The sequence below is a fragment of the Bombus affinis genome, unplaced genomic scaffold, assembly GCF_024516045.1.
Source record: "Bombus affinis isolate iyBomAffi1 unplaced genomic scaffold, iyBomAffi1.2 ctg00000961.1, whole genome shotgun sequence".
NCBI lineage: Eukaryota > Metazoa > Arthropoda > Insecta > Hymenoptera > Apidae > Bombus > Bombus affinis.
This window is the reverse complement of record NW_026109467.1, coordinates 3,076-10,000: the sequence shown is the minus strand read 5'-3', so window position 1 is coordinate 10,000 and position 6,925 is coordinate 3,076. Positions and strand designations below refer to the sequence as shown.

Below are 6,925 nucleotides of genomic sequence, written 5' to 3'. Positions count from 1 at the left end.
AAGGGGATCGTCTTCTTCCTCGTCTACGATCTCTTCTCCTGTACGTGTCCAGAGATTCTCTCTGGCATGACGACGACGACCATCCAACGACTTTGTAACGGACTCTCGTGCGCATCTTCGTCAGGTACGGAAACGTTGCGCAACACCTCGAGCTTGGTAAAACACCCGTAGCCGATCATAGACACGCGCTAGTTCGCACACGATTTCTACGATTTCCGACGAACGTGGCTTTGGGCCAGGGCCGGCGGGCAGAGAGATACGCGAACGACGGGGAAAATTCGTCCCGATACAAGTAACGCGTACTCTCCGATCTCCGCGCAACGCCTGGGGATCATCTCCCTAAGTCATCAGCGCTCGAAGAAATCACGTGTGCGTTCCCGGATCTACGGCTCTCTTTCGGGGATAAATTACAAGCACAGAGTATGTTAAACGCAACGACGACCCATCGATGCGACGGTCCTCGTCGTTGTCAGTCGCTCGCGCAGAGTATATCTCTACGCACGAAGAGACGGAGTGGGCATTAGATCCCTGGGGCTATTCGAGTAAAACGTCTTAAGAAAAGACGGTTGTACGGCAAAATTCCGCACCGTTACCAAGTTTACTTTTATCTGAGGCTGTTCTCCTTCTCTCCTCTCTCGACCGAGTTCCCATATTTGCTTTCTCTCAGTCTCGCCAAAATAATATTCATTTAAGACGACGTCGGGGGCGCGGACATCGTGCTCATCGAAAACCTGCAAACGTATGCAAATCTGCTGATATGAAAAAAAAATCGGTCACGAGGACAACACTACGTATGTATATATATATATATATATATATATATATAATATATTCGATAACCGACACGAAGCGGTGCATAAGCGGGCGGTCGTACGAAAGGACGACTCACGACGCCGCTAGCACTCACGCAGGTCCGTGACGGTTCTCTCCGCTCTTATTCGTATCCTTCTTCGTGCGCTTCCTCCGACTCTGAAACGTTCTACGTATCGTAAGAACGACGGCGGGTTGTCGAAGGCACCAAGGGACAGAGAGAGACAGAGGTAGAGTTTCGTAGTGTCTCCCGTGAACACGATAGTTTATATATCGAGCATGCGTACGAATTGCACGGTCTCGACACGACCGCGACGAACGCCGACGAGCGTCCAACAATCGCTCGTACGTCGCGTACGTTCTCTCGCGTCCGCTCTTGTTCGTATCCTTCTTCGTGCGCTTCCTCCGACTCTGAAACGTTCTACGTATCGTAAGAACGACGGCGGGTTGTCGAAGGCACCAAGGGACAGAGAGAGACAGATAGAGAGGAACGACACGCAACGCAAGCAGTCTTAGGTTTACGTGAGCAACCCTCAGCCAGGCGTGGTCCAGGAATTGTATCCGTGGACCGCAATGTGCGTTCGAAATGTCGATGTTCATGTGTCCTGCAGTTCACACGTTGACGCGCAATTAGCTGCGTTCTTCATCGACCCACGAGCCAAGTGATCCACCGTTCAGGGTAATCTTTTCATATATTTTTTAAAACTCTTGTACTCCATGTACTCTTAATACTCGGTTCGAGCGAAGCCGAGATCCGACACGACCGACCAACGGGAATCGGACGCGCAGAAGTCGCCGGAAGATCGACGACACGAAAACGTTCGAAAATGAAATCCGACGAACGCGCGAAGATACGCGCGTCCGCCGGCCGGGCGAAAAGTACATTATGATATATAACAACCATCGAGATCGAAGCTCCGTTCGTCAGGAAACGACGGGGATATAACACCCGATTCTGAATCCTCTGTGCAGCACACGATCTCGCGAAGAAATACGCACGGTGGCTAGCCCATATATATATATATGTGTGTGTGTGTATATATAATACGATATGCATTCCTCTCGTCCAATTATTCAAGAAAAAGAGCGTGCGCCTCCATCGTTCGGGTGATGTAAAGATTCGATGGGACTCGCGCGACCCTCGGCCTCGAGCGGTCTTTCCTCCCAATATCCAGAAGCCGAGCTTTGAAAAAACTCTAGCGACGGCACGGGTGTCCGACTCACGACATCGAGGCTTCGAAGTCGGCGATCTCCTCCGAACGGATGGCGATCGCGACGACTCAAAGCGTGAAAAATCGACGAAAGAGAACACATCTCCGTTCAGGTGATTGTTTTTTTTAAAAAATAAAAAAATTCGATGGGACTCGCATCCATCTACCTCGCGCGGTCTTTCTTCCCAATATCCAGAAGCCGAGCTTTGAAAAAACTTCAGCGACGGCACGGGTGTCCGACTCACGACAACGAGGATAGACAGCCTGCGGTCCCCTCTGAACGGGTTATATGCGACGAACTAGACGAAACTTTAGTCGTTCAGGTGGTATAAAAAAAAAAAATTCGATGGGACGCACGCGCAGCCGTCGTCCTCGAGCGGTCTTTCTTCCCAATATCCAGAAGCCGAGCTTTGAAAAAACTCTAGCGACGGCACGGGTGTCCGACTCACGACATCGAGGGTAGACAGCCTGCGGTCCCCTCTGAACCAACTTCGGCTAGACTAGTTACGAATCGTTGCTACGCATCGTCATCATAGTCATCGTCATCATCATCATTATCATAGCGGGCCAACATCCACGCAATGCGTTTTCGTTCTAGGTTACCCGATCCACGAGTATGTTACAAGTGGTTTCGTTATTTCGAACAAAACGACATACGAAGAACACACGCCCTATGGGTAGGAAGCACGTTTCGAGAACGACCGAGAGCGGTGAAAGAGACGAAAGGTCGACGCGCATAAGGTATCCATGGATCTTCGAAGAGAACCTTCGAAGATATGTCGGTATCCTTTCTACATGCGCGACTCGCTACTCGTACTTTCGCTCTCGTCGACTCGTTTTAGTCGCTTCGTTCGATCCCAAAGAGGAGTCTTCGATGTCCCGTTGCTAGGAGGAGAGCAAACGCAACACAGACCACGAAACATAGAAGAGAATAGGCGAGCATGATCTCTCCGACACGAGGCACTTTAGAGATTTTGTTATTCGTTTGTACGGTCTCCACGACGCAAAAAAAAAAATACGAGATCGTGGCGGCGGGTCTTTCTGTATACGGCCTCACGCAAGCGCCTCGATCTCATTTCTCTTTACGGGTGGTTTCCATTCGTAATTTTTCGTTCGATATTCGTGTCAAAGTTTAATTTTCGAAAGCTCAAGTTCCCATTTATAGTTTTATTATAAAATCATAATATTCGCAGACGGCGGGTCTTTCTGTGTACGACCTCACGCAGGCGCCTCGAATTCGTTTATGTATGTATATATATATATATATATATATATATGTATCTCTTCATCCCGATGATCGAGAGAGAGTGCCACCTTCTCTTCATATAGTTTCGTAGCTGGAGGGTCGTCTCCTCCTTATGTCTTTTCATCATTTTGCCAACGGAGTAAGCCACGCTCCGGGCGAATTTAACTGTTCTTTGTTAAAGTATATAGCTTGTTGATACGTCGTATATACTTTGGTTCGTCGATATAGGAGGAGTACGGCTCCTTACCGACTTATACAGTTTCGTATTTTTCAAGTGTTCAAGTCAAATTCTTTAAGTTTTTGTGTTATATCGTTAATGATCCTTCCGCAGGTTCACCTACGGAAACCTTGTTACGACTTTTACTTCCTCTAAATGATCAAGTTTGGTCATCTTCCCGGTAACATCGGCAATGCTTATCACATTGGCCGCGCACCAGTCCGAAGACCTCACTAAATCATTCAATCGGTAGTAGCGACGGGCGGTGTGTACAAAGGGCAGGGACGTAATCAACGCGAGCTTATGACTCGCGCTTACTGGGAATTCCTCGTTCATGGGGAATAATTGCAAGCCCCAATCCCTAGCACGAAGGAGGTTCAGCGGGTTACCCGGGCCTTTCGGCCAGGGAAAACACGCTGATTCCTTCAGTGTAGCGCGCGTGCGGCCCAGAACATCTAAGGGCATCACAGACCTGTTATTGCTCAATCTCGTGCGGCTAGAAGCCGCCTGTTCCTCTAAGAAGATTTGTTTGTACGTTGGTAGTAAAAACCCACCGACCGAAGCCGGGGGCCTTCGAGATACCATAAGTTACGTCTATTTAGCAGGCTAGAGTCTCGTTCGTTATCGGAATTAACCAGACAAATCGCTCCACCAACTAAGAACGGCCATGCACCACCACCCACCGAATCAAGAAAGAGCTATCAATCTGTCAATCCTTCCGGTGTCCGGGCCTGGTGAGGTTTCCCGTGTTGAGTCAAATTAAGCCGCAGGCTCCACTCCTGGTGGTGCCCTTCCGTCAATTCCTTTAAGTTTCAGCTTTGCAACCATACTTCCCCCGGAACCCAAAAGCTTTGGTTTCCCGGAAGCTGCCCGCCGAGTCATCGGAGGAACTTCGGCGGATCGCTGGCTGGCATCGTTTATGGTTAGAACTAGGGCGGTATCTGATCGCCTTCGAACCTCTAACTTTCGTTCTTGATTAATGAAAACATTTTTGGCAAATGCTTTCGCTTCTGTCCGTCTTGCGACGATCCAAGAATTTCACCTCTAACGTCGCAATACGAATGCCCCCATCTGTCCCTATTAATCATTACCTCGGGGCTCCGAAAACCAACAAAATAGAACCGAGGTCCTATTCCATTATTCCATGCACACAGTATTCAGGCGAAGGTAGCCTGCTTTAAGCACTCTAATTTGTTCAAAGTAAACGTATCGGCCCACCTCGACACTCAGTGAAGAGCACCGCGATGGGATATTAGTTGGACCGCCCGCGAGGAGCTAAGCCCACCGATAGGACGTACCACATAATGCCAGTTAAACACCGCGAGCGGTGAACCGACACTGTGACACACAGATTCAACTACGAGCTTTTTAACCGCAACAACTTTAATATACGCTATTGGAGCTGGAATTACCGCGGCTGCTGGCACCAGACTTGCCCTCCAATTGGTCCTCGTTAAAGGATTTAAAGTGTACTCATTCCGATTACGGGGCCTCGGATGAGTCCCGTATCGTTATTTTTCGTCACTACCTCCCCGTGCCGGGAGTGGGTAATTTGCGCGCCTGCTGCCTTCCTTGGATGTGGTAGCTGTTTCTCAGGCTCCCTCTCCGGAATCGAACCCTGATTCCCCGTTACCCGTTACAACCATGGTAGGCGCAGAACCTACCATCGACAGTTGATAAGGCAGACATTTGAAAGATGCGTCGCCGGTGCTAGATGACCATGCGATCAGCACAAAGTTATTCAGAGTCACCAAAACAAACGATGGACGGACAGACGAGCCATCCGCCACCGATTGGTTTTGATCTAATAAAAGCATTCCTACCATCTCTGGTCGGAATCTGTTTGCATGTATTAGCTCTAGAATTACCACAGTTATCCAAGTAAATGTAGGTATGATCTAAGAAACCATAACTGATTTAATGAGCCATTCGCGGTTTCACCTTAATGCGGCATGTACTGAGACATGCATGGCTTAATCTTTGAGACAAGCATATGACTACTGGCAGGATCAACCAGGGATCTTATAATATATTCCCAAAAACCAGCATTTTCGTTTAAAAGTTCTCTCTGTGTCGTAGGTGGGACGTAAGCACCGTACGACGAGACTTTTCATTTTATATATATATGTAATATGACTTAGAGAGCAACGTTCCATGGTTCAGTAACAACGTCACTCAGCCACTTTAATTCTCCTCCTCTCTCACCATCATATATCGATACAAAGATTCATACTTCACAGAATTATTTCTGTTTGTAACTTTTCTCCTCCAACTTCTCTCGTAGAATATAACTTAGCGGTAAAGCACGTATACGCATGCTGGACATACCGTAAGAATATTCTTTTATAAGCTTCAACACCTCTGTAGAGACGCGTTACCAGAAGATAACGCACTCTACAGAACGCCAAAAGGACCATCGTGCAGCTACAAATAGCTTACAACCGATGGTCTCTGCAAGAATGGCTACTCCGTAAGTACAAGCACACACGCATCCAACTTTTGTCAAATACGTGCACACAGGTCACCAGCTTCCCGACTAAGGGGAAGCTTGCCACGTTAACGGTCATTACGTCCTAGACTTCGACCCGCGGCGCAGCAGTGTAGAGAAAAAACCAGTACGAGAACGGAGGAACAGTCGAGAAATAGCGTAAAATACACTAAGACTCGAGGAGCGGTGACTGAATTCTCAACCGAGGCCGTAGAATAGCCACGCGCCCAGCGCTGTTCCGACCGAACCGTCCGGCTCGACGCTTCTCTTATAGATACCAAGGGGCCGGCCGGAAGGCCGGCGCCGGTCGGGCTAGCGGCCGCGCGCTTATGGTGCAAAACCTCCGTAGCAACGTACCGTTCGGAAGGGACGCTGGAACTTAGTCGCTCGCACGTTCAATAACTACTATATAAAGGCGATATCCAACCATCGAAATATTTTACCACAAGCATTATTAACATATTATAAATGCATTTTTACCAAAAAATTAATTTTTTTTTTCACCGAAAAATTGCATCAGTAAACATACAGTTTTATCGACTATGGACGAAAAATAACTTTATAATCGATTAAAACACGTTAAAATAACACGAAATATGTAAAAAGATATATACCTTGTAACATTAATTAACGAAAAAATTGCAAAAATATCCCAGTCGTATCAGTCCGACGGAAGCTAATTTTTCAAAAAATTCGACAAAAATGTTTAATCCGATTGTATTTAATAGAGATATAACGATCCCTGTCAAAAAAATTATACCTTATAACGCTTTTTAACGAAATAACTCGAAATAACCATTTCGGACTTTTCGCACCGGCCGAACTTCTTCAAAGTCCCAACGTCCCGTCGCATAGTTCCGTTTCTAGAAAACGTTCCAGCGACCAAATAAACGCTTAATCCCGACGTAAAACGTCGAGATACGTCCATTTGTGCAAAAATATTCCTACCTTGT

At 47.4% G+C, this 6,925-nt stretch overlaps 2 non-coding genes across 2 annotated transcripts; both read right to left on the bottom strand.

Moving 5' to 3' along the window:
• Positions 1-1,337: 1,337 nt before the first annotated feature.
• LOC126928450 (5.8S ribosomal RNA) lies at positions 1,338-1,492 on the bottom strand. The gene has a single exon (XR_007716681.1). It is a non-coding gene; the product is annotated as a 5.8S ribosomal RNA (ribosomal RNA).
• A 2,089-nt stretch (positions 1,493-3,581) lies between these two features.
• On the bottom strand, positions 3,582-5,504 carry LOC126928453 (small subunit ribosomal RNA). The gene has a single exon (XR_007716683.1). It is a non-coding gene; the product is annotated as a small subunit ribosomal RNA (ribosomal RNA).
• Positions 5,505-6,925: the final 1,421 nt, after the last annotated feature.